Here is a 5,952-nt window from a genome sequence, read left to right as displayed (position 1 = left end):
AGCCATCCCGGTGGCCAAAACCTTGACCACAGCTTGAAATCAGGTGTCTCCAATTAGCATCCCTCTTTTAATCTGAATTTAAAGGCTGATTCCATTTTACTCTGTTCATTTCCTGCTGTGAGCAGCGCTGCAGGGAAAAGGGGAATCCTGGAAGAGGAACACATGGTATAACAACACATAAGACTCTTACATTTAGAAAGGGGGGGATGGGAGTTCCCGTCGTGGCTCAGTGGTTAACAAATCTGACTAGGAACCATGAGGTTGCGGGTTCGACCCCTGGCCTTGCTCATTGGGTCAAGGATCCAGTGTTGCCATGAGCTGTGCGAGTTGCAGTGGCTGTGGTGTAGGCCGGTGGCTACAGCTCCGATTAGACCCCTAGCCGGGGAACTTCCGTATGCCACAGGAGGGGCCCTAGAAAAGACAAAAAAAAAAAAAAAAAAAAAATAGAAAGGGGAGGGACCTGGAGGCACTCTGTTCCATAGAACAGGCCCATATCTTTTTATTAAGGAAGGTGATGAGGTTATTATTGATGGGATTAGTGAAGGTGACAAGATTAGTGGGCAGGGACAGGCATAGGCAATGATGAGATTATCTTCTTTGTAATATCAAAAGTGGGTCTCCTTAGGACATAATGCAGCTGTTTATAGAATAACATGGTTAGTGCATAAGTCCTTCATCTTGTCTTTGAAAGAGACTCTGTACTTTATTTATTTTATTTATTTATTTTTTGTCTTTTTTTTTTTTTTTTTTTTTGCCATTTCTTGGGCCGCTCCCACAGCATATGGAGGTTCCCAGGCTAGGGATCTATTCGGAGCTGTTGCCGCCGGCCTACACTAGAGCCACAGCAACATGGGATCCGAGCTGCGTCTGCAACCTACACCACAGCTCACGGCAACGCTGGATCGTTAACCCACTGAGAAAGGCCAGGGATCAAACCCGCAACCTCATGGTTCCTAGTCAAATTCGTTAACCACTGGGCCACAACGGGAACTCCAAGACTCTGTACTTTAAAACTCTGAGTCCATAGATACTTGCCTTCTGCAGAGATCTGCTGTTCTGTGGTCTCCAACAATTTCCTTATTGCTTATTTATTGAGCCCCTACCAGGACCCAGGCAGGGAGAAATTTAAGTCCAAAGACAATAGTTCCTGTCCTCCTGAAGCTCAGAGTCTGGTTGGGAAGAGAGAACAGAAAATAATTACTGTCATAAGTAATGATAAAGGCAATAGTTTAATGAACATTCAGTGTGTAAGTCAAACATTTTCTTAGATTATCTAATTTAATCTTACCAGTGACTCTATGAAGAACTTTTATATCCCCATTTTGCAGATGAGAAATTGAAGTTTAGGAAGGTCAAGTGAAATACTCAAGGTCAAGCAGCCAGTAAGTGGCAGGGCAAGATTTATGTCTTTGCTTGCAAACACTACATGCTTATTCCTCCATCACACACACACACACACACACACACACACACACACACACACACACACACTGGGGGACCAGAGGAGGAGTACCTAGGGATTTTTGGATTGTAGGGAGCAGTTCCAGCAGAGGTGACAGAGCTGAACCTCCAGAAAGTATGCGAGTCTGCTAAACAGAAGGGGAAGAATTTGCCTTCTCGGCAGAGGGAAGGGCATGAACCCCATGGCAGGTGAGAGGGAGCATGGTGGGTTGGGGGGATCTGTGGTTGTTCGGCATGGTTGCCCTGTGGCCTTCTGGGAGGGGAGGGTGAGAGGTGAGCTGGGCTAGGCCAGGAAGGCCATAGGAGCCACGCTAAGGAGGTGCCATTATATCTGGAGGTGGATGGAGGGACCCGCTGAAGGCTTCAGGAGGACAGATTTGCTACATTGTCTCATGTCTCTGAGTCCTAGAGGTAAGTAAAGCAATGCCTGCTGATGTTCTTACTTTTCAAAGGAAATCCCAGAAGAAAGTACTCCGCTCCTTCTTTGGTAATGCGCTATCTGTGGGAACCTTGGCTTGGTCTCTTTAATTCTCCAAATCTCAGTTTTCCCATTTATAAAATGGGATCTGGGAGTTCCTGTCGTGGCTCAGTGGTTAACGAATCTGACTAGGAACCATAAGCTTGCGGGTTTGATCGCTGGCCTCGCTCATGGGTTAAGGATCCGGCGTTGCCATGAGCTGTGGTGTAGGTCGGAGATGCAGATTTTTTTATTTTTCTACTTCTGCACTCTGTCTTTTGTGATATCAATTTTCTTTAAAGCTGACTGTCTTTCTGGTTGCAAGAGGACTTCTAGCACTTTCTTGGTTATGTGCTTCTTTATATCATATCTGTTTAGAGACAGAAAACATTTTTCCTCCTTTGTTTTCACCCTACATCCTGAAATTTACTCGCACTGGGTCAGTTTAGGTCAATGCCTTACCCTTGGGCCAATCACTGTTTGCAGGTAGGTGGACTTCAATGGTTGGTTTAGCCAAGGTCCTGCTCCTGGGATGGGAGGTATTATCCGCTTTCGCAGAACCCTGCGGATAGAAATCAACAAGAATGAGAATGAGGACAGGGGAGGGACTACAACAGTCCATGTCGTGTCTTCCCTCATCGTCTTTCTTATCTCCTCTATCTTCTAGGCCTCTTCTGAGAGTGAAGGAGCTTAAGCTGAGCTTTAAGGTACAAGCATAAAAGCTTGGTCTCTGTGCTGTTAAGGAAGGACTCTGAAGAATGGTTCCTTTGGGGGCCTTGCCTCCTCCTTCTGAGACTCTATTTGGCCTTAGGAGATCCTGGCTGGAGTTAAATCACATAGAAGCAAATCATTAGCCAGAAGGGACTTAGAAGTGGGCTTGTGCTGGTATGGAAATGGAGGCTGTCTGGGACTTGGTTTCTCTCTCTGTAAAACCAGGTGACTGCTTTGGCTCTGCGTGTGTCAGAGCCAGAAGTGTGAGTTAGCCGGAGAGCTTGTTGAAAACACACCTGCCTGGGTCACTCAGAAATTGGGACATACCCAGAGGAAAGCTCAGTGGGTACATGCATTTTGAACAAGCGTTCTCAGGTCACACTGAACTGTACCTTCCATCACTCAGAAACCTCCGTATTGGGACCCTCCCTCGGGCCCCAAGATCTTTGAACCTGGTCTGTCCGTGGGCTCCAGGTCTCAGACAAAAGGCAAAGAAGTAGGTGCTCCAGCAGAACCGACCTCCGGTGACCTGACCACAGAAGGAAGACCAGAGACCCGGTGAGATGGCGAGGACCCAGGGCACCTGCCAGGCCAGGAATTTATAAGGATGCTGCTGGCCGGGCCTTGCTGTCTTGATGCCCTGGGCAGTGTCATCATGCAGGCACAAGCCTGCCAGAGCCCTTTGGCTGACCAGGGGAGGCTGCGAGGCCAGGGATACTGGTCCCTCCCTTCCCCCATGCCCCTGGGTTACCAGATGTTTTTGGAAGCGATGGCTTTAAGAAGAGGACTGGAATTGCAGTGACGATCCTAGGTTCCAGTCCACATGCTGCCGTCCAGGGGCTCTGCGACTCACAGCAGCTGTAAGACTCAATTGCCTCATTAGCAAAGGAGAGCTGATGGCCCCTGTCCAGCCTTCTTCTTCTACAAGACATGAGGATTTCAGTTCAATTTTTTGTCTTTTTGGGGCCTCATTTGTGGCATATGCAGGTTCCCAGGCCAGAAGTCTAATCAGCTGCCAGCCTATACCACAGCCACAGCCATGCCAGATCCGAGCCACATCTTCAAACTACACCACAGCTCATGGCAATGTGGGATCCTTAACTCACTGAGCGAGGCCAGGGATTGAACCCGCATCCTCAGTCGGGTTCATGACCAGCTGAGCCACAGCGGGAACTCCGGAGACACGAGGATTTCGAAGGCGATGATGCAATATAGTGAAAGGACTGGGTGCACAATACACATGTTAGAGAATTATTATTGTTGTTAAAAATAACAAGCCACTTTGAAGTTGGGACCCGGAGGCTCCCACACAACCCAACCGCTGTCAGCCAGCTGCCACCTTTCAGATAGAGCCAGTGATGCAAGAGGCAGAAAGGAACAGCTGCTCCTGGAGGCTTCTTGGTTGAGACCTCCTTGTGTCCTATTCCCCTCTGAGGCCTGTGGGGGTCTGGGAGCCTTCCAACTTAGCACTACCCGGTGGAATAAGATGTGCTGCTTGGCACCTGTCATCACCTCTAGAGAGCCCACCGGCTGGAGGTGGGAAGACGGAAGCTGAGCATACAAGGGTGGCTCTCTGCCTCACCCCCTCTTACCTGTGGACTCTCCAGATCTCAGGCTCCTGAGCCCTAGTCGATCAGGTACTCCTGCTCCATGCTGGCCACACCTGTAACATTCCCACCTGTAACACTGCTAACTTGGTATCTGAGGTGAAGTCAACCCACATTTCATTCATTTAAATTGATGTCTTTAGCAGAAACGTCGCTGCTGTAAAGGCCAACCCCCGCTCCCTTGGGAGATGAGGAGTGATTATTAAAATAAAAGCGTGGGCATCCTGATGAAAGGGACCTCAGGTCCTTCCTGAAGGTTCCGCTTGGCACCTTGGAAAGCCCTGAGGTGGCAGATGCTGTTAACGCTTCAGGAACACATGCAGGTGTCAAGGTGTGTGCTCAGTGTGTTGACACTCATGGGGCAATGGACTCTGATTCAATCCAAGCCTTGGGGCCACTTGACAGGTGAAGCAGCCAAGGCTCAGGGAGAGATTAAGTGACTTTCCCAAGCTTCCCCAGCCCGGAAGCAGTAGGACTGGGATCAACACGGATCCCTGGACATTAAGTCCAGCACACTTGCCATCCTTAGCTAAGAATTCAGCACAGGGCTTGACACAATGATGGCCATGCGGCAGTTTTTGAGGGAAGAAGGCAATCTTGGGGAAGTGGGGTGCTACAGTTGAAGGAACACGGGATTAGAACACAAATGTAGATGTTCCAGAACATTTATTTGCATCTGTGGTTTCCAGTGGTGCCCTTTTCCTCCTCCTGAGGGTCTTGAGGGGCTGAAACATAGGGGTTCAGTGTTTCTACTTTTTCTTCGTCAAGGGCAGGTCCTCTCCCCAAACTTCTGATATTGTGATTTTGAGTAAGATTTCACTGGGGAAAGAAGAAAAAAAAGATTCCTTTGCTAAAACCAGATTTGAGGAGTCTTGTTTTACATGGCCTACAAGGCTCGGCCAAATCTCACCCTCCATGATTCTGTAATTAGAATGTGGGTGCTCCCCCTCTCTGGCTGTGTGGTGCTGAATGGGTCAGTCGCATGCTGAGTCTTAGTTTAGTGCCTTTACCTTTAAAATGGGCACAAGGAGAGAACCACTGCAGAGTTCCCCGAGTTATGATGTGGATGCGCCCTCAGAAGAGCAAAGGATTCTGCAAGAGTGTGGGATGGGGGAAGTCCGTGCAATCCACAAACACTTCTTAAGTGGTAGCTCTGGGCTGCACTCTGGCCAAGTGCTGAAGATGCAAAGGGACATGAGGCACAAAGTGTAGTAGGAAACAGACAAACACGGGCACCCAGCCTCCCAGGAGAGAGATAAATAAGCCGGTAGTTTTAATGCAAAAGCGACATGTGCCCTGATGTAAGCATAGGGGAGGGTCATCCCACCCACCTGGCGATGGGGCGGCAGGAGAGGGTGAGCAGTGGGAAAGTGACATCTAGCTGGAGTCTTAAAGCGGAAGCAAACACGATAGTGATACTGCGTGTATATATATTTCATTCACACAGGATTTTAGTTACACTGAGTTAAGACTTCTGAGGTTCTACTTCCCCTTTTTGTGCCAGGATTTTTATAGAGACAAAAGTAAATGCAAAGCGCATTCCTGGATCAATGTTACAGACTCTGTTAATGAGTTTTGCTCTACCCTTTTGCAAGTAAATATTATACAGTCAACAAATGTCCTGTCCTCTCGAGAAAATTCAACACACTTTCAGAAGCATCACTTGAGAGCACAGAGGTGCCTCTGTCTTGTATCCAACATGTTTGCACAGATGAC

The 5,952-nt window shown here is 48.4% G+C and overlaps 1 long non-coding RNA gene across 1 annotated transcript; it reads right to left on the bottom strand.

Moving 5' to 3' along the window:
* LOC110260448 lies at positions 1,030-3,621 on the bottom strand. Its single transcript, XR_002343758.1, has 3 exons — positions 3,082-3,621; positions 2,381-2,480; positions 1,030-1,169 (listed from the first exon to the last, which is right to left on the bottom strand). It is a non-coding gene; the product is annotated as an uncharacterized LOC110260448 (long non-coding RNA).

This window comes from Sus scrofa, chromosome 4, assembly GCF_000003025.6.
Source record: "Sus scrofa isolate TJ Tabasco breed Duroc chromosome 4, Sscrofa11.1, whole genome shotgun sequence".
NCBI classification, from domain to species: Eukaryota; Metazoa; Chordata; class Mammalia; order Artiodactyla; family Suidae; genus Sus; species Sus scrofa.
The sequence above is the reverse complement of the archived record's forward strand: the minus strand, read 5'-3'. Positions and strand labels throughout refer to the sequence as shown.